General features: G+C 56.5%; 1 long non-coding RNA gene across 1 annotated transcript in view; it reads left to right on the plus strand.

The window, feature by feature from the left end:
- The window catches only part of LOC147091089 (uncharacterized), a 38,598-nt gene extending 16,612 nt beyond the window's left edge, over nt 1–21,986 (plus strand). The window contains exons 2-5 of the long non-coding RNA XR_015075302.1: nt 10,820–10,879; nt 15,136–15,294; nt 16,803–16,893; nt 21,754–21,986. This is a non-coding gene — a long non-coding RNA (uncharacterized LOC147091089). The remainder of the gene's footprint in view (nt 1–10,819; nt 10,880–15,135; nt 15,295–16,802; nt 16,894–21,753) is intronic.

The following is a 21,986-nucleotide window of genomic DNA, read 5'->3' on the forward strand; positions in this document are numbered from 1 at the left end:
ATATCACACCGTGCGTCCTGTACCCTCTCTCGCTGTAATATCACACCGCGCGTCCTGTACCCTCTCCCCCTCGCTGTAATATCTCACCGTGCGTCCTGTACCCTCTCCCCCTCGCTGTAATATCACACCGCGCGTCCTGAATCCTCTCCCCCTCGCTGTAATATCACACCGTGCGTCCTGTACCCTCTCCCCCTCGCTGTAATATCACACCGTGCGTCCAGTACCCTCTCCCCCTCGCTGTAATATCACACCGTGCGTCCTGTACCCTCTCCCCCTCGCTGTAATATCGCACCGCGCGTCCTGTACCCTCTCTCGCTGTAATATCACACCGCGCGTCCTGTACCCTCTCCCTCTCGCTGTAATATCACACCGCGCTTCCTGTACCCTCTCCCCCTCGCTGTAATATCACACCGCGCGTCCTGTACCCTCTCCCCCTCGCTGTAATATCACACCGCGCGTCCTGTACCCTCTCCCCCTTGCTGTAATACCACACCGCGCGTCCTGTACCCTCTCCCCCTCGCTGTAATATCACACCGCGCGTCCTGTACCCTCTCCCCCTCGCTGTAATATCACACCGCGCGTCCTGTACCCTCTCCCCTTCGCTGTAATATCACACCGCGCGTCCTGTACCCTCTCCCCCTCGCTGTAATATCACACTGTGCGTCCTGTACCCTCTCTCGCTGTAATATCACACCGTGCGTCCTGTACCCTCTCCCCCTCGCTGTAATATCACACCGTGCGTCCTGTACCCTCTCCCCCTCGCTGTAATATCGCACCGTGCGTCCTGTACCCTCTCCCCCTCGCTGTAATATCATACCGTGCGTCCTGTATCCTCTCTCGCTGTAATATCACACCGTGCGTCCTGTACCCTCTCCCCCTCGCTGTAATATCACACCGTGCGTCCTGTACCCTCTCTCGCTGTAATATCACACCGTGCGTCCTGTACCCTCTCCCCCTCGCTGTAATATCACACCGCGCGTCCTGTACCCTCCCCCCTCGCTGTAATATCACACCGTGCGTCCTGTACCCTCTCCCCCTCGCTGTAATATCACACCGTGCGTCCTGTACCCTCTCCCCCTCGCTGTAATATCACACCGTGCGTCCTGTACCCTCTCTCGCTGTAATATCACACCGTGCGTCCTGTACCCTCTCCCCCTCGCTGTAATATCACACCGTGCGTCCTGTACCCTCTCCCCCTCGCTGTAATATCACACCGTGCGTCCTGTACCCTCTCCCCCTCGCTGTAATATCGCACCGTGCGTCCTGTACCCTCTCCCCGTCGCTGTAATATCGCACCGTGCGTCCTGTACCCTCTCCCCCTCGCTGTAATATCGCACCGTGCGTCCTGTACCCTCTCCCCCTCGCTGTAATATCGCACCGTGCGTCCTGTACCCTCTCCCCCTCGCTGTAATATCGCACCGTGCGTCCTGTACCCTCTCCCCCTCGCTGTAATATCACACCGTGCGTCCTGTACCCTCTCTCGCTGAAATATCGCACCGTGCGTCCTGTACCCTCTCCCCCTCGCTGTAATATCACACCGTGCGTCCTGTACCCTCTCTCGCTGTAATATCACACCGCGCGTCCTGTACCCTCTCCCCCTCGCCGTGCGTCCTGTTACCCTCTCCCCGCCTCGCTGGTTAATATCACACCGTCGCAGTTCCCTGTACCCTCTCTCGCTGTAATATCTACACCGTGCGTCACTGTACCCTCTCCCCTCGCTGTAATATCACACCGTGCGTCCTGTACCCTCTCCCCCTCGCTGTAATATCACACCGTGCGTCCTGTACCCTCTCCCCCTCGCTGTAATATCACACCGTGCGTCCTGTACCCTCTCCCCCTCGCTGTAATATCACACCGTGCGTCCTGTACCCTCTCCCCCTCGCTGTAATATCACACCGTGCGTCCTGTACCCTCTCCCCCCTCGCTGTAATATCACACCGTGCGTCCTGTACCCTCTCCCCCTCGCTGTAATATCGCACCGAGCGTCCTGTACCCTCTCCCCTCGCTGTAATATCAGCACCGTGACGTCCTGTACCCTCTCCCCTCGCTGTAATATCACACCGCTGCGTCCTGTACCCTCTCTCGCTGTAATATCACACCGTGCGTCCTGTACCCTATCTCCCCTCGCTTGTAAATATCACCAGGCGCCTGTACCCTCTCCTCGCTGTAATCACGTGCGTCCTGTACCCTCTCCCCCTTCGCTGTAATATCACACCGTGCGTCCTGTACCCTCTCCCCCTCGCTGTAATATCACACCGTGCGTCCTGTACCCTCTCCCCCTCGCTGTAATATCGACACCGTGCGTCCTGTACCCTCTCCCCCTCGCTGTAATATCGCAACCGTGCGTCCTGTACCCTCTCCCCCTCGCTGTAATATCACACCGTGCGTCCTGTACCCTCTCTCGCTGTAATATCACACCGTGCGTCCTGTACCCTCTCCCCTCGCTGTAATATCACACCGTGCGTCCTGTACCCTCTCCCCTCGCTGTAATATCGCACCGTGCGTCCTGTACCCTCTCCCCCTCGCTGTAATATCGCACCGTGCGTCCTGTACCCTCTCCCCCTCGCTGTAATATCGCACCGTGCGTCCTGTACCCTCTCCCCCTCGCTGTAATATCGCACCGTGCGTCCTGTACCCTCTCCCCCTCGCTGTAATATCGCACCGTGCGTCCTGTACCCTCTCCCCCTCGCTGTAATATCGCACCGTGCGTCCTGTACCCTCTCCCCCTCGCTGTAATATCACACCGTGCGTCCTGTACCCTCTCTCGCTGAAATATCGCACCGTGCGTCCTGTACCTTCTCCCCCTCGCTGTAATATCACACCGTGCGTCCTGTACCCTCTCTCGCTGTAATATCACACCACGCGTCCTGTACCCTCTCCCCCTCGCTGTAATATCTCACCGTGCGTCCTGTACCCTCTCCCCCTCGCTGTAATATCACACCGCGCGTCCTGAATCCTCTCCCCCTCGCTGTAATATCACACCGTGCGTCCTGTACCCTCTCCCCCTCGCTGTAATATCACACCGTGCGTCCAGTACCCTCTCCCCCTCGCTGTAATATCACACCGTGCGTCCTGTATCCTCTCCCCCTCGCTGTAATATCGCACCGCGCGTCCTGTACTCTCTCTCGCTGTAATATCACACCGCGCGTCCTGTACCCTCTCCCTCTCGCTGTAATATCACACCGCGCGTCCTGTACCCTCTCCCCCTCGCTGTAATATCACACCGCGCGTCCTGTACCCTCTCCCCCTCGCTGTAATATCACACCGCGCGTCCTGTACCCTCTCCCCCTCGCTGTAATATCACACCGCGCGTCCTGTACCCTCTCCCCCTCGCTGTAATATCACACCGCGCGTCCTGTACCCTCTCCCCCTCGCTGTAATATCACACCGCGCGTCCTGTACCCTCTCCCCTTCGCTGTAATATCACACCGCGCGTCCTGTACCCTCTCCCCCTCGCTGTAATATCACACTGTGCGTCCTGTACCCTCTCTCGCTGTAATATCACACCGTGCGTCCTGTACCCTCTCCCCCTCGCTGTAATATCACACCGTGCGTCCTGTACCCTCTCCCCCTCGCTGTAATATCGCACCGTGCGTCCTGTACCCTCTCCCCCTCGCTGTAATATCACACCGTGCGTCCTGTATCCTCTCTCGCTGTAATATCACACCGTGCGTCCTGTACCCTCTCCCCCTCGCTGTAATATCACACCGTGCGTCCTGTACCCTCTCTCGCTGTAATATCACACCGTGCGTCCTGTACCCTCTCCCCCTCGCTGTAATATCACACCGCGCGTCCTGTACCCTCCCCCCTCGCTGTAATATCACACCGTGCGTCCTGTACCCTCTCCCCCTCGCTGTAATATCACACCGTGCATCCTGTACCCTCTCCCCCTCGCTGTAATATCACACCGTGCGTCCTGTACCCTCTCCCCCTCGCTGTAATATCACACCGTGCGTCCTGTACCCTCTCCCCCTCGCTGTAATATCACACCGTGCGTCCTGTACCCTTTCTCGCTGTAATATCACACCGTGCGTCCTGTACCCTCTCCCCCTCGCTGTAATATCACACCGTGCGTCCTGTACCCTCTCCCCCTCGCTGTAATATCACACCGTGCGTCCTGTACCCTCTCCCCCTCGCTGTAATATCACACCGTGCGTCCTGTACCCTCTCTCGCTGTAATATCACACCGTGCGTCCTGTACCCTCTCCCCCTCGCTGTAATATCACACCGTGCGTCCTGTACCCTCTCCCCCTCGCTGTAATATCACACCGTGCGTCCTGTACCCTCTCCCCCTCGCTGTTATATCGCACCGTGCGTCCTGTACCCTCTCCCCCTCGCTGTAACATCACACCGCGCGTCCTGTACCCTCTCCCCTTCGCTGTAATATCACACCGCGCGTCCTGTACCCTCTCCCCCTCGCTGTAATATCACACTGTGCGTCCTGTACCCTCTCTCGCTGTAATATCACACCGTGCGTCCTGTACCCTCTCCCCCTCGCTGTAATATCACACCGTGCGTCCTGTACCCTCTCCCCCTCGCTGTAATATCGCACCGTGCGTCCTGTACCCTCTCCCCCTCGCTGTAATATCACACCGTGCGTCCTGTACCCTCTCTCGCTGTAATATCACACCGTGCGTCCTGTACCCTCTCCCCCTCGCTGTAATATCACACCGCGCGTCCTGTACCCTCCCCCCTCGCTGTAATATCACACCGTGCGTCCTGTACCCTCTCCCCCTCGCTGTAATATCACACCGTGCGTCCTGTACCCTCCCCCCTCGCTGTAATATCACACCGTGCGTCCTGTACCCTCTCCCCCTCGCTGTAATATCACACCGTGCGTCCTGTACCCTCTCTCGCTGTAATATCACACCGTGCGTCCTGTACCCTCTCTCGCTGTAATATCACACCGTGCGTCCTGTACCCTCTCCCCCTCGCTGTAATATCACACCGTGCGTCCTGTACCCTCTCCCCCTCGCTGTAATATCGCACCGTGCGTCCTGTACGCTCTCCCCCTCGCTGTAATATCGCACCGTGCGTCCTGTACCCTCTCCCCCTCGCTGTAATATCGCACCGTGCGTCCTGTACCCTCTCCCTCTCGCTGTAATATCGCACCGTGCGTCCTGTACCCTCTCCCCCTCGCTGTAATATCGCACCGTGCGTCCTGTACCCTCTCCCCCTCGCTGTAATATCGCACCATGCGTCCTGTACCCTCTCCCCCTCGCTGTAATATCGCACCGTGCGTCCTGTACCCTCTCCCCCTCGCTGTAATATCACGCCGTGCGTCCTGTACCCTCTCCCCCTCGCTGTAATATCACACCGCGCGTCCTGTACCCTCTGCCCGTCGCTGTAATATCTCACCGTGCGTCCTGTACCCTCGCCCCCTCGCTGTAATATCGCACCGTGCGTCCTGTACCCTCTCCCCCTCGCTGTAATATCGCACCGTGCGTCCTGTACCCTCTCTCGCTGTAATATCACACCGTGCGTCCTGTACCCTCTCCCCCTCACTGTAATTTCACACCGTGCGTCCTGTGCGCTCTCCCCCTCGCTGTCATATCACACCGCGCGTCCTGTACCCTCTCCCCCTCGCTGTAATATCACACCGTGCGTCCTGTACCCGTCCCCCTCGCTGTAATATCACACCGTGCGTCCTGTACCCTCTCCCCCTCGCTGTAATTTCACACCGTGCGTCCTGTACCCTCTCCCCCTCGCTGTAATATCACACCGCGCGTCCTGTACCCTCTCCCCCTCGCTGTAATATCACACCGCGCGTCCTGTACCCTCTCCCCCTCGCTGTAATATCACACCGTGCGTCCTGTACCCTCTCCCCCTCGCTGTAATATCACACCGTGCGTCCTGTACCCCCTCTCGATGCAATATCACACCTTGCGTCCTGTACCCTCTCCCCCTCGCTGTCATATCACACCGTGCGTCCTGTACCGTCTCCCCCTCGCTGTAATTTCACACCGCGCTTCCTCTGCGCTCTCCCCCTCGCTGTCATATCACACCGCGCGTCCTGTACCCTCTCCCCCTCGCTGTAATATCACACCGTGCGTCCTGTACCCGTCCCCCTCGCTGTAATATCACACCGTGCGTCCTGTACCCTCTCCCCCTCGCTGTAATTTCACACCGTGCGTCCTGTACCCTCTCCCCCTCGCTGTAATATCACACCGCGCGTCCTGTACCCTCTCCCCCTCGCTGTAATATCACACCGCGCGTCCTGTACCCTCTCCCCCTCGCTGTAATATCACACCGTGCGTCCTGTACCCTCTCCCCCTCGCTGTAATATCACACCGTGCGTCCTGTACCCCCTCTCGATGCAATATCACACCTTGCGTCCTGTACCCTCTCCCCCTCGCTGTCATATCACACCGTGCGTCCTGTACCGTCTCCCCCTCGCTGTAATATCACACCGTGCATCCTGTACCCTCTCCCCCTCGCTGTAATATCACACCGTGCGTCCTGTACCCTCTCCCCCTCGCTGTAATATCACACCGTGCGTCCTGTACCCTCTGCCCCTCGCTGTAATATCACACCGTGCATCCTGTACCCTTTCCCCCTCGCTGTAATATCACACCGTGCGTCCTGTACCCTCTCCCCCTCGCTGTAATATCACACCGCGCGTCCTGTACCTTCTCCCCCTCGCTGTAATATCACACCGCGCGACCTGTACCCTCTCCCCCTCGCTGTAATATCACACCGTGCGTCCTGTACCCTCTCCCCCTCGCTGTAATATCACACCGCGCGTCCTGTACCCTCCCCCCTCGCTGTAATATCACACCGTGCGTCCTGTACCCTCTCCCCCTCGCTGTAATATCACACCGTGCATCCTGTACCCTCTCCCCCTCGCTGTAATATCACACCGTGCGTCCTGTACCCTCTCCCCCTCGCTGTAATATCACACCGTGCGTCCTGTACCCTCTCCCCCTCGCTGTAATATCACACCGTGCGTCCTGTACCCTCTCTCGCTGTAATATCACACCGTGCGTCCTGTACCCTCTCCCCCTCGCTGTAATATCACACCGTGCGTCCTGTACCCTCTCCCCCTCGCTGTAATATCACACCGTGCGTCCTGTACCCTCTCCCCCTCGCTGTAATATCACACCGTGCGTCCTGTACCCTCTCTCGCTGTAATATCACACCGTGCGTCCTGTACCCTCTCCCCCTCGCTGTAATATCACACCGTGCGTCCTGTACCCTCTCCCCCTCGCTGTAATATCACACCGTGCGTCCTGTACCCTCTCCCCCTCGCTGTTATATCGCACCGTGCGTCCTGTACCCTCTCCCCCTCGCTGTAATATCACACCGCGCGTCCTGTACCCTCTCCCCTTCGCTGTAATATCACACCGCGCGTCCTGTACCCTCTCCCCCTCGCTGTAATATCACACTGTGCGTCCTGTACCCTCTCTCGCTGTAATATCACACCGTGCGTCCTGTACCCTCTCCCCCTCGCTGTAATATCACACCGTGCGTCCTGTACCCTCTCCCCCTCGCTGTAATATCGCACCGTGCGTCCTGTACCCTCTCCCCCTCGCTGTAATATCACACCGTGCGTCCTGTATCCTCTCTCGCTGTAATATCACACCGTGCGTCCTGTACCCTCTCCCCCTCGCTGTAATATCACACCGTGCGTCCTGTACCCTCTCTCGCTGTAATATCACACCGTGCGTCCTGTACCCTCTCCCCCTCGCTGTAATATCACACCGCGCGTCCTGTACCCTCCCCCCTCGCTGTAATATCACACCGTGCGTCCTGTACCCTCTCCCCCTCGCTGTAATATCACACCGTGCGTCCTGTACCCTCTCCCCCTCGCTGTAATATCACACCGTGCGTCCTGTACCCTCTCCCCCTCGCTGTAATATCACACCGTGCGTCCTGTACCCTCTCTCGCTGTAATATCACACCGTGCGTCCTGTACCCTCTCTCGCTGTAATATCACACCGTGCGTCCTGTACCCTCTCCCCCTCGCTGTAATATCACACCGTGCGTCCTGTACCCTCTCCCCCTCGCTGTAATATCGCACCGTGCGTCCTGTACCCTCTCCCCCTCGCTGTAATATCGCACCGTGCGTCCTGTACCCTCTCCCCCTCGCTGTAATATCGCACCGTGCGTCCTGTACCCTCTCCCTCTCGCTGTAATATCGCACCGTGCGTCCTGTACCCTCTCCCCCTCGCTGTAATATCGCACCGTGCGTCCTGTACCCTCTCCCCCTCGCTGTAATATCGCACCGTGCGTCCTGTACCCTCTCCCCCTCGCTGTAATATCGCACCGTGCGTCCTGTACCCTCTCCCCCTCGCTGTAATATCACGCCGTGCGTCCTGTACCCTCTCCCCCTCGCTGTAATATCACACCGCGCGTCCTGTACCCTCTGCCCGTCGCTGTAATATCTCACCGTGCGTCCTGTACCCTCGCCCCCTCGCTGTAATATCGCACCGTGCGTCCTGTACCCTCTCTCGCTGTAATATCACACCGTGCGTCCTGTACCCTCTCCCCCTCGCTGTAATATCGCACCGTGCGTCCTGTACCCTCTCTCGCTGTAATATCACACCGTGCGTCCTGTACCCTCTCCCCCTCACTGTAATTTCACACCGCGCGTCCTGTGCGCTCTCCCCCTCGCTGTCATATCACACCGCGCGTCCTGTACCCTCTCCCCCTCGCTGTAATATCACACCGTGCGTCGTGTACCCGTCCCCCTCGCTGTAATATCACACCGTGCGTCCTGTACCCTCTCCCCCTCGCTGTAATTTCACACCGTGCGTCCTGTACCCTCTCCCCCTCGCTGTAATATCACACCGCGCGTCCTGTACCCTCTCCCCCTCGCTGTAATATCACACCGCGCGTCCTGTACCCTCTCCCCCTCGCTGTAATATCACACCGTGCGTCCTGTACCCTCTCCCCCTCGCTGTAATATCACACCGTGCGTCCTGTACCCCCTCTCGATGTAATATCACACCTTGCGTCCTGTACCCTCTCCCCCTCGCTGTCATATCACACCGTGCGTCCTGTACCGTCTCCCCCTCGCTGTAATATCACACCGTGCATCCTGTACCCTCTCCCCCTCGCTGTAATATCACACCGTGCGTCCTGTACCCTCTCCCCCTCGCTGTAATATCACACCGTGCGTCCTGTACCCTCTGCCCCTCGCTGTAATATCACACCGTGCATCCTGTACCCTTTCCCCCTCGCTGTAATATCACACCGTGCGTCCTGTACCCTCTCCCCCTCGCTGTAATATCACACCGCGCGTCCTGTACCTTCTCCCCCTCGCTGTAATATCACACCGCGCGACCTGTACCCTCTCCCCCTCGCTGTAATATCACACCGTGCGTCCTGTACCCTCTCCCCCTCGCTGGAATATCACACCGTCCGTCCTGTACCCTCTCCCCCTCGCTGTAATATCACACCGTGCGTCCTGTACCCTCTCTCGCTGTAATATCACACCGTGCGTCCTGTAACCTCTCCCCCTCGCTGTAAAATCACACCTTGCGTCCTGTACCCTCTCCCCCTCGCTGTAATATCACACCGCGCCTCCTGTACCCTCTCCCCCTCGCTGTAGTATCACACCGTGCGTCCTGTACCGTCTCCCCCTCGCTGTAATATCACACCGCACGTCCTGTACCCTCTCGCTGTAATATCACACCGTGCGTCCTGTACCCTCTCCCCCTCGCTGTAATATCACACCGTGCGTCATGTACCCTCTCCCCCTCTCTGTAATATCACACCGTGCGTCCTGTACCCTCTCCCCCTCGCTGTAGTATATATATATGACTAACCCCGTTGGGCAGTACTGGAGGTGTAACAGTTGGCCTCAGGGCCCCGGGTTTACGAGAGGTAAATTGAGCCACGGCCCCACTGCCGGGACTCCGACCCGTGTCAGATTCAGCGAAGAGCAGGATTGGGCTCAGCTGTGATGCCCTTCATGGTCGGATAGTCATTAATACTTATCCTTAGGAAATCATTGTGGACTTCAGGATGTCTAAAGGCGGAAGTCACACCCCCTTCCACATCAATGGGGCTGTGGTGGAAAGGGTGGACAGCTTTAAGTTCCTTGGAGTCCACATCACGGAAGACCTCTCCTGGTCCCTCAATACCTCCTGTCTTGTGAAGAAGGCCCAGCAGTGCCTATATTTCCTAAGGAGGCTGAAGGGATGTAACCTGTCACCCCTGATCCTCTCTAACTTTTACCGCTGCACTATAGAGAGCATCCTGACAAACTGTATCACAGTATGGTATGGCAGCTGTAGCTACTATGACCGGAAAGCCCTGCAGCGGGTAGTCAAAACTGCCCAATGCATTACCGGCACCCGGCTACCGACCATAGAGCACATATACCAGAAATGCTGTTTACGGAGGTCACAGACCATCATCAAAGACCCTACCCACCCCAGCCACAGTCTGTTCGCCCTCCTGCCATCTGGGAGACGCTACAGATGCATTCGCACCCGTACGACCAGATTTAGGAACAGCTTCTTTCCCAGGGCTGTCATCCTACTGAACTCCACAAATAAACTCTAAAGCCTGCACATCTGCCAATGCACTTTATTATGGTTATGTTTATGTTAATGTATTACAAGCCAAATGTATGTTGAATGTTTAAATGTCTTAATCCAAATGTACACTCTCGGGAGCCGCAAGCCTACATTTCGTTGTACTGCACTTGTGCACTAACAATGACAATAAAAGTTGATTTTTATTATTATAAGAGTTGTCGGTTGGTCTACGTAGGAACTGTGGAACTTGCAAGAGGGGAGGATTAAAACTGAACGATCTCCGGATTTACCTCCTCGGACTTGCCTTTCATTCTCATGCCTCTTCTTTGCAGAAAGCTCAGATGCGAAAGGCAAAGGCTGACAAAAAACTGGCCCAGTTAGCACAGGACGAGGTGAGTAATGCATGCTGGGGCGGCCCCGCCTGACCTCTCTCTGCTCAGTTCAAATAACGAAAGACTCCCATTTCTCCAGCGCCTTCCACAACCTCAGGACGTCCCAAAGCGCTTTACAGCCAATTAAGTACTTTTTTTGAAGTGTAATCACTGTTGTAATGTAGGAAACACGGCAGCCAATTGGCGCACAGCAAACTCCCACAAACAGCAATGTGATAATGACCATTATGATGGGATACAGAGTGGAGCTATAGTAGGGGGTGATTTACAGCCAAATACGGAGGAAAAAACAAGTCAGCTGGGAAGGCAGAGCAAATATGTGAAGGCAAAAGGCAATATGGCAAGGCTGGAAGGCATTTATTTTAATGCAAGGAGTCTTGCAAATAAGGTGGATGAACTGAAGTTGTTGTTGAACACATGGGAGTACGATATTGTTGCTATCACGGAGACATGGTTGAGGGAGGGTCAGGACTGGCAGCTCAATATTCTGGGGTATAGAATCTTCAGGCGAGACAGAGGGGGGTGTAAAAGGGGAGGGGGTGTTGCAATATTAATTAAGGAGTCAATTACTGCTGTAAGGAGGGATGATATATTAGCGGGTTCCTCTAATGAGGCCATATGGGTAGAACTTAAAAACAAAAAGGGGGCAAGCACTTTGCTGGGAGTGTACTATAGGCCCCCAAACAGTCATGGGGAGATAGAGGAACAGATATGTAGGCAAATCTCAGAGAAGTGCGAAAATAATAGGGTAATAATAGTGGGGGATTTCAACTTCCCCAATATAAATTGGGATAGTCAGAGTGTGAAAGGCTTAGAGGGTGCAGAATTCTTAAAGTGCATCCAGGAGAGCTTTTTGAGCCAGCATGTAGAAAGTCCTACAAGAGAGGGGGCGGTACTGGACCTAATTCTAGGGAATGTAGCCGGGCAAGTGGTGGAAGTGTCAGTAGGAGAGCATTTTGGTGACAGTGACCATAATTCGGTGAGATTTAAGGTGGTCATGGAAAAAGACAAAGACGGCCCGGAAATAAGGGTTCTAAATTGGGGGAAGGCTGATTTTAATATGATAAGGCAGGATCTGGCAAAAGTGGACTGGGAGCAGCTACTTATAGGAAAATCCACATCAAAGCAGTGGGAGACTTTCAGAAGGGAAATAGAGAGAGTACAACGCCAACATGTTCCCGTAAAGGTCAAGGGTGGGACCAACAAGCAAAGGGAACCTTGGATGACAAGGGATATACAAAAATGCATTAGGAAAAAAAGGGGGGCTTTTGGCAGTTACAAAAGACTTAAGACGGAGGAAGCCCTAGAGGAGTATAAAAAGTGCAGGGGCATACTTAAAAAAGAAATTAGGAGAGCGAGGAGGGGCCATGAAATAACACTGGCGAGCAAAATAAAGGAAAATCCTAAGATGTTTTATAAGTATATTAAGGGCAAGAGGATAACCAGGGAAAGGGTACGGCCCATTAGGGACCAAAGTGGCAATCTGTGTGTAGAGCCAGATGATGTAGGCAGGGTTTTAAATGAATTTTTTGCATCTGTGTTCACTATGGAGAAAGACGATGTAGACATAGAAATCGGGCAAGGGGACTGTGATATACTTGAACATATTAGCATCGAGGGGGAAGAGGTACTAGAGGTTTTAGCAGGCCAAAAAGTGGATAAATCCCCAGGCCCGGACGAGATGTATCCCAGGCTGCTGTGTGAGGCAAAGGAGGAGATTGCAGGGGCTCTGACACAAATTTTCAGAACCTCTCTGGCCACAGGGGATGTACCAGAGGACTGGAGAACAGCTAATGTAGTACCATTATACAAGAAGGGTAGCAGGGATAAACCAGGGAATTACAGGCCAGTGAGCCTAACATCTGTGGTAGGGAAATTATTGGAAAAGATTCTGAGGGACAAAATTATTCTCCACTTGGAGAGGCAAGGATTAATCGGGGATAGTCAGCATGGCTTTGTCAAGGGTAAATCATGTCTGACCAATCTGATTGAATTTTTTGAGGGGGTGACTAGGTGTGTGGATGAAGGAAATGCTGTGGATGTGGTATACATGGACTTCAGTAAAGCCTTTGACAAAGTCCCGCATAGGAGACTGGTCAAGAAGGTAAGAGCCCATGGGATCCAGGGTGCCTTGGCGCGTTGGATCCTAAACTGGCTGAGTGGCAGGAGGCAGAGGGTGATGGTCGAAGGTTGCTTTTGTGACTGGAAGCCTGTGTCCAGTGGGGTACCTCAGGGATCGGTGCTGGGTCCCTTGCTGTTTATGATCTACATAAATGATTTGGAGGAGAATGTAAAAGGTATGATCAGTAAGTTCGCAGATGACACGAAAATTGGTGGGGTGGTAAATTGCAAGGAGGAAAGCCTCAGGCTACAGAACGATATAAACGGGTTGGTCAGATGGGCGGAAAAGTGGCAAATGGAATTTAACTCTGAAAAGTGCGAGGTGATGCATTTTGGATGGACAAATAAGGCAAGGGAATACACAATGAGTGGTAGGACCCTAGGAAGTACAGAGGGTCAGAGGGACCTTGGTGTGCATGTACATAGATCCCTGAAGGCAGCAGAACAGGTAGATAAGGTGGTTAAAAAGGCATATGGGATACTTGCCTTCATTAGCCGAGGCATAGAATATAAGAGCAGGGAGGTTATGATGGAGCTGTACAGAACGCTAGTTAGGCCACAGCTGGAATATTGTGTGCAGTTCTGGTCGCCACACTATAGGAAGGATGTGATTGCATTGGAGAGGGTGCAGAGGAGATTCACCAGGATGTTACCTGGGCTGGAGCGCTTCAGCTATGAAGAGAGACTGGACAGGCTGGGGTTGTTTTCCTTGGAGCAGAGAAGGCTGAGGGGGGACCTGATTGAGGTGTACAAAATGATGAGGGGCATAGATAGGGTAGATAAAGAGGAACTTTTCCCCTTAGTAGGGGGGTCAATAACAAGGGGGCATAGATTCAAGGTAAGGGGCAGGAAGGTTTAGAGGGGATTTGAGGAGGAACTTTTCCACCCAGAGGGTGGTTGGAATCTGGAACTCACTGCCTGAAAGGGTGGTAGAGGCAGGAATCCTCACCATTCAAGAAGCATTTAGATGAGCACTTGAAATGCCATAGCATACAAGGCTACGGACCAAGTGCTGGAAAATGGGATTAGAATAGACAGGCATTGATGGCCGGCGCGGACACGATGGGCCGAAGGGCCTCCTTCCGTGCTGTATAACTCTATGGCTCTATGACCAGATCATCTCTTTTAGTGATGTTGGTTGAGGGATAAATATTGGCCCCAGGACACCGGGGTGAACTCCCCCTGCTCTTCTTCCAAATAGTGGCCGTGGGATCTTTTACGTCCACCTGAGGGGGCAGACAAGGCCTCGGGTTAACATCTCATCCGAAAGATGGCACCTCCGATGGTGCGGCACTCCCTCAGTACTGCCCCTCCGACAGTGCGGCGCTCCCTCAGTACTGCCCCTCCGACAGTGCGGCGCTCCCTGAGTACCGCCCCAACGACAGTGCGGCACTCCCTCAGTACTGCCCCTCCGACAGTGCGGCGCTCCCTCAGTACTGCCCCTCCGACAGTGCGGCGCTCCCTCAGTACTGCCCCTCCGACAGTGCGGCACTCCCTCAGTACTGCCCCTCCGACAGTGCGGCGCTCCCTCAGTACTGCCCCTCCGACAGTGCGGCGCTCCCTCAGTACCGCCCCTCCGACAGTGCGGCGCTCCCTCAGTACCGCCCCTCCGACAGTGCGGCGCTCCCTCAGCACTGCCCCTCTGACAGTTCGGCGCTCCCTCAGTACTGCCCCTCCGACAGTGCGGCGCTCCCTCAGTACTGCCCCTCCGACAGTGCGGCGCTCCCTCAGTACTGCCCCTCCGACAGTGCGGCGCTCCCTCAGTACTGCCCCTCCGACAGTGCGGCGCTCCCTCAGTACTGCCCCTCCGACAGTGCGGCGCTCCCCTCAGTACTGCCCCTCCGACAGTGCGGAGCTCGCTCAGTACTGCCCCTCCGACAATGCGGCGCAGTGTGATTCAGCGTCTGTGGAACTGTACCCCAGTGAGAGTCAGTGTCTGTGGAACTGTACCCCAGTGAGAGTCAGTGTCTGTGGAACTGTACCCCAGTGAGAGTCTGAGGGGGGCAGAGCGAGAGTGACTGATATCTGAGGGGGCAGAGCGAGAGTGACTGATATCTGAGGGGGTGGGGAGCGAGAGTGACTGATATCTGGTGGGGGGAAGCGAGAGTGACTGATATCTCTCTGTTTAATTCCAGGAATTCGCTCTGGACCTGTTGAGGAAGGAGTTGACGGCGTTGAGAATGAGTGAGGGACGGAAGGCGCCTGGTCTGTCCCACACAGGAGAGGATTCTCCGGGTAGGGGAAACCAGAAGTGTCCCAGGAGCTGCAGTCCCCAATCAGTGAATGTAGACTGGGTGAGTGGCTTTTATTTCTGTACCATTTCTTAACCTGTTTCGTTAGTTCAACGTTCTATTTTTTTAAACTGTGTATCGCCTGGCCTGAAGGCACTGACCCTCACTGGGGTACAGTTCCGCACACACTGACTCTCACTGGGGTACAGTTCCCCAGACACTGACTCTCACTGGGGTACAGTTCCACAGACACTGACTCTCACTGGGGTACAGTCCCACAGACACTGACTCTCACTGGGGTACAGTTCCACATACACTGACTCTCACTGGGGTACAGTTCCACAGACACTGACTCTCACTGGGGTACAGATCCACAGACACTGACTCTCACTGGGGTACAGTTCCACAGACACTGACTCTCACTGGGGTACAGTTCCACAGACACTGACTCTCACTGGGGTACAGATCCACAGACACTGACTCTCACTGGGGTACAGTTCCACAGACACTGACTCTCACTGGGGCACAGTTCCACAGTCATTGAATCTCACTGGGGTACAGTTCCACAGACACTGACTCTCACTGGGGTACAGTTCCACAGTCATTGAATCTCACTGGGGTACAGTTCCACAGTCATTGAATCTCACTGGGGTACAGTTCCACAGACACTGACTCTCACTTGGGTGCAGTTCCACAGACACTGACCCTCACTGGGGTACAGTTCCACACGCACTGACTCTCACTGGGGTACAGTTCCACAGACACTGACTCTAACTGGGGTACAGTTCCACACGCACTGACTCTCACTGGGGTACAGTTCCACAGACACTGACTCTCACTGGGGTACAGTTCCACAGACACTGACTCTCACTGGGGTACAGTTCCAGAGACACTGTCTCTCACTGGGGTACAGTTCCACAGACACTGACTCTCAGTGGGGTACAGTTCCACAGACACTGACCCTCACTGGGGTACAGTTCCACAGACACTGACTCTCACTGGGGTACAGTTCCACAGACACTGACTCTCACTGGGGTACAGTTCCACAGACACTGACTCTCACTGGGGTACAGTTCCACAGTCATTGAATCTCACTGGGGTACAGTTCCACAGACACTGACTCTCACTGGGGTACAGTTCCACAGACACTGACTCTCACTGGGGTACAGTTCCACAGACACTGACTCTCACTGGGGTACAGTTCCACACGCACTGACTCTCACTGGGGTGCAGTTCCACAGACACTGACTCTAACTGCAGTACAGTTCCACACGCACTGACTCTCACTGGGGTACAGTTCCACAGACACTGACTCTCACTGGGGTACAGTTCCACAGACACTGACTCTCACTGGGGTACAGTTCCACAGACACTGACTCTCACTGGGGTACAGTTCCACAGACACTGACTCTCACTGGGGTACAGTTTCACAGACAGTGTCCTGGAGACACCGGGGCAGTTCTGGAGGGTTTGGTAACGGTAATCTCGACACTGCTCGATAACACGTCTCTTACTGCTGGGATGATGTCAGTTCCTCCGTATTTATGGTTCTCGCTCTCCTCCAATCACAGCCTGAACAAGAGAAAGCGCCAAAGCCGGCTTACTTCTGAGACCGCCACAGAATGGTCTGCGATTCGCCATGAACAAGGACCGCCTGATCCTGTGAGTGACCGGACCACAGCTCCCGGCCTGGGAATTAACGACTTTCTTTTACATTTTTCCCTGGTTAAAGGACCGAGTGCAGATACACCAAGGGAAGGGCCCAGTCCCACAGTGCGGGGGACGGGGGGAGGGCCCAGTCCCACAGGGCGGGGGGGAAGGGCCCAGTCCCACAGTGCGGGGGAAGGGCCCAGTCCCACAGGGCGGGGGGAAGGGCCCAGTCCCACAGGGCGGGGGGAAGGGCCCAGTCCCACAGGGCGGGGGGAAGGGCCCAGTCCCACAGGGCGGGGGGAAGGGCCCAGTCCCACAGGGCGGGGGGAAGGGCCCAGTCCCACAGGGCGGGGGAAGGGCCCAGTCCCACAGGGCGGGGGGAGGGTCCAGTCCCACAGGGCGGGGGGAAGGGCCCAGTCCCACAGGGCGGGGGGAAGGGCCCAGTCCCACAGGGCGGGGGGAAGGGCCCAGTCCCACAGGGCGGGGGGAAGGGCCCAGTCCCACAGTGCGGGGGGAAGGGCCCAGTCCCACAGGGCGGGGGGAAGGGCCCTGTCCCACAGGGCGGGGGGAAGGGCCCGGTCCCACAGGGCGGGGGAAGGTCCCGGTCCCACAGGGCGGGGGGAAGGGCCCGGTCCCACAGGGCGAGGGAAGGGCCCGGTCCCACAGTGCGGGGGAAGGGCCCGGTCCCACAGTGCGGGGGAAGGGCCCGGTCCCACAGTGCGGGGGAAGGGCCCGGTCCCACAATGCGGGGGAAGGGCCCGGTCCCACAGGGCGGGGGAAGGGCCCAGTCCCACAGGGCGGGGGAAGGGCCCAGTCCCACAGGGCGGGGGAAGGGCCCAGTCCCACAGGGCGGGGGAAGGGCCCAGTCCCACAGGGCGGGGGAAGGGCCCAGTCCCACAGGGCGGGGGGAAGGGCCCAGTCCCACAGTGCGGGGGAAGGGCCCAGTCCCACAGGGCGGGGGAAGGGCCCAGTCCCACAGGGCGGGGGAAGGGCCCAGTCCCACAGTGCGGGGGAAGGGCCCAGTCCCACAGTGCGGGGGAAGGGCCCAGTCCCACAGTGCGGGGGGAAGAGCCCAGTCCCACAGGGCGGGGGAAGGGCCCAGTCCCACAGGGCGGGGGAAGGGCCCAGTCCCACAGTGCGGGGGGGGAAGGGCCCAGTCCCACAGTGCGGGGGGGAAGGGCCCAGTCCCACAGTGCGGGGGGGAGGGCCCAGTCCCACCGTGCGGGGGGAAGGGCTCAGTCCCACAGTGCGGGGGAAGGGCCCAGTCCCACAGGGCGGGGGAAGGGCCCAGTCCCACAGTGCGGGGGGGAAGGGCCCAGTCCCACAGGGCGGGGGGGAAGGGCCCAGTCCCACAGGGCGGGGGAAGGGCCCAGTCCCACAGGGCGGGGGAAGGGCCCAGTCCCACAGTGCGGGGGGGAAGGGCCCAGTCCCACAGGGCGGGGGGGAAGGGCCCAGTCCCACAGGGCGGGGAAGGGCCCAGTCCCACAGTGCGGGGGGAAGGGCCCAGTCCCACAGGGCGGGGGGGAAGGGCCCAGTCCCACAGTGCGGGGGGGAAGGGCCCAGTCCCACAGTGCGGGGGGGAAGGGCCCAGTCCCACAGTGCGGGGGGGAGGGCCCAGTCCCACAGTGCGGGGGGGAGGGCCCAGTCCCACAGTGCGGGGGGAAGGGCCCAGTCCCACAGTGCGGGGGGAAGGGCCCAGTCCCACAGTGCGGGGCGGGGGGGAAGGGCCCAGTCCCACAGTGCGGCGGGAGGGGGGGGAAGGGCCCAGTCCCACAGTGCGGGGGGGAAGGGCCCAGTCCCACAGGGCGGGGGGGAAGGGCCCAGTCCCACAGTGCGGGGGGGAAGGGCCCGGTCCCACAGTGCGGGGGGGAGGGCCCGGTCCCACAGGGCGGGGGGGAAGGGCCCAGTCCCACAGGGCGGGGGGGAAGGGCCCAGTCCCACAGTGCGGGGGGGAAGGGCCCAGTCCCACAGTGCGGGGGGGAGGGCCCAGTCCCACCGTGCGGGGGGAAGGGCCCAGTCCCACAGTGCGGGGGGAAGGGCCCAGTCCCACAGTGCGGGGCGGGGGGGAAGGGCCCAGTCCCACAGTGCGGCGGGAGGGGGGGAAAGGGCCCAGTCCCACAGGGCGGGGAAGGGCCCGGTCCCACAGTGCGGGGGGAAGGGCCCAGTCCCACAGTGCGGGGCGGGGGGGAAGGGCCCAGTCCCACAGGGCGGGGAAGGGCCCAGTCCCACAGTGCGGGGCGGGGGGGAAGGGCCCAGTCCCACAGTGCGGCGGGAGGGGGGGGGAAAGGGCCCAGTCCCACAGTGCGGGGGGGAGGGCCCAGTCCCACCGTGCGGGGGGAAGGGCTCAGTCCCACAGTGCGGGGCGGGGGGGAAGGGCCCAGTCCCACAGTGCGGGGGGAAGGGCTCAGTCCCACAGTGCGGGGGGAAGGGCCCAGTCCCACAGTGCGGGGCGGGGGGGAAGGGCCCAGTCCCACAGTGCGGCGGGAGGGGGGGAAAGGGCCCAGTCCCACAGGGCGGGGCACCTATGGGTATCAATGTGGAACCTTTGTGCTGTGTGGGGCTCAGTATTTCGCTGGGCAGAACCTTTCAGGAGTGAAGTTAAGAAACATTTCTACACACATAGGGTGGTAGATGTTTGGCACTCTCTTCCGCAAACGGCGATTGAGGCTGGGTCAATTGTTAATTTTAAATCTGAGATTGGTAGACTTTTGTTAACCAAAGGTATTGGCCCAGAAATTAGGGTTGGGGGCTTCCCGCGGGTGCAAGCCTCCGACCTGCACTTACCTAGCGCGCCGGCCGTTGAGCTGTGGGCCCGCGTGGGATTCCGATCCTGGGCCTCCTCCAACTGCCGACGCGCCGTGCTTGCGTATCCCAGGTGCGTAGTTAGTTCGAAGCGTCCCCTGGGATCACGTGGGCCATGGAGAGCCAATGGTAGCAGGGAATGCTTCATTCATAAGTTTGACAGGAAGAACATAACATAAGAAATAGGAGCAGGAGTAGGCCAATCGGCCCCTCGAGCCTGCTCCGCCATTCAATAAGATCATGGCTGATCTGATCCTAACCGCCAATCTACTATCACAGAACCATCTCCTGAATCTAACAGAATTAGACACACGAAATAGGAGCAGGATCAGGCTACACGGCCCCTGGGCCCGCTCCGCTACCCACAGGGCCATGACCGATCCGAACCTAGACTCATGTCCAAATTCCTGCCCGCTCCCCGTAACCCTTAATTCCCTTTACTTCTAGGAAACTGTCTATTTCTGTTTTAAATTTATGTAATGATGTAGCTTCTACAGCTTTTTAGGGCAGCATATTCCATGGACCTACCACCCTCTGAGTGAAGTAGTTCCTCCTCATCTCAGTTTTGAAAGAGCAGCCCCTTATTCTAAGACTATGCCCCCTAGTTCTAGTTTCACCCATCATCGGGAACATCCTCCCCGCATCCACCCGATCCAACCCCTTCACAATCTTATATGTTTCAATAAGACCGCCTCTCATTCTTCTGAACTCCAATGAGTAGAGTCCCAATCTACTCAACCTCTCCTCATATGTCCATCCCCTCATCCCCGGGATTAACCGAGTGAACCTTCTTTGTACTGACTCGAGAGCAAGTATGTCTTTTCTTAAGTATGGACACCAAAACTGTATGCAGTATTCCAGGTGCGGTCTCACCAATACCTTGTACAACTGAAGCAATGCCTCCCTATTTTTATATTCTATCCCCCTAGCAATGAAAGCCAACATTCCATTGGCCTTCTTAATCACTTGCTGCACCTGCATACTAACCTTTTGAGTTTCGTGCACCAGGACCCCCAGATCCCTTTGTACTACAGTACTTTCCAGTTTCTTGCCATTAAGATAATAACTTGCTCTATGATTTTTCCTGCCAAAGTGCATAACCTCACACTTTCCAGTATTGTATTCCATCTGCCAAATCTCTGCCCACTTACTTAGCCTGTCTATGTCCCCTTGCAGGTTTTTTATGTCCTCCTCACTCACTACTTTCCCTCCCATCTTAGTATCATCTGCAAACTTTGATATGTTACACTCGGTCCCCTCCTCCAAATCGTTAATATAGATTGTAAAGAGTTGGGGACCCAGCACTGACCCCTGCGGAACACCACTAGTTACTGATTGCCAGTCTGAGAATGAACCATTTATCCCAACTCTCTGCCTTCTGTTAGATAGCCAATCCTCTATCCATGCCAGAATATTATAAGAGATACTATAAGCCCTAAAACCTCAAATAATTTTTTTTTAAACCATCGCATTTTTAAAATAAACTATAAATTACATGAAATAACTATTTTAAACAATAATTTAAATTTTTGAAAAAATTAATTATATTTTCTAACGGGGCTAAAAATAAACTTACCTTTCTTTAAAGTATTTAAAAATAATAAACCTGTGGAAAAAATGTTTTAATTTTAATTAATTCACCACTTACCTTGTTAAAAACAGGCCTTGCGCCTGCTTTTTAAAAGTGTAACTCCTGGAGACTTACCCTCCCGGAGAAACCTGCAAAAAAAACGTAAGTTTGATGCGCACGCGCTGCCTCTCCGGCGCATGCGTTCCACCTTTGAACCCCTTCCTTCAGGGGAACGGAAGTTCCGGTTTCCCGCGCATGCGCAGTGCACGCACGAAACCGGCACTTCCACTGGGCTTACGGGTGAGTACCCAGCGCGCACTCACCCGTGGGGACCCGAAGTTCTGGGCCATTAAGGGATATGGGCCAAAGGCGGGTGGATGGAGTTAGGTCACAGGTCAGCCACGATCTCATTGAATGGGCTGAATGGCCTCCCCCTGTTCCTATGCTTACCCCCTGACCCTGGCTCTGGAAATGACTGGTGTGTTATGTTTCACTGACAGATATCCGAGCGGACCAGGACTGCAGCACAGGGAGAAGGCGATTGGCCGAGTATCAGCGGGCTCTTCTCCCGAGAACGAGGGTGTGGAGTTGCAGAGAGGGCGGGCAGCGAGTTTTCCACCAGCACTGTACAGATCATTTTTTACCGATAATATTTATTTGTTAAATAACAGGTTTGTGTACATAATGAGAGGCTGTATATTTTGTGGAGAATTAAATGAATGGATTGCGCTAT

Source organism: Somniosus microcephalus, unplaced genomic scaffold, assembly GCF_052327205.1.
Source record: "Somniosus microcephalus isolate GS21.2 unplaced genomic scaffold, FLI_Smic_1.0 unresolved_chr4, whole genome shotgun sequence".
Lineage (NCBI taxonomy): Eukaryota > Metazoa > Chordata > Chondrichthyes > Squaliformes > Somniosidae > Somniosus > Somniosus microcephalus.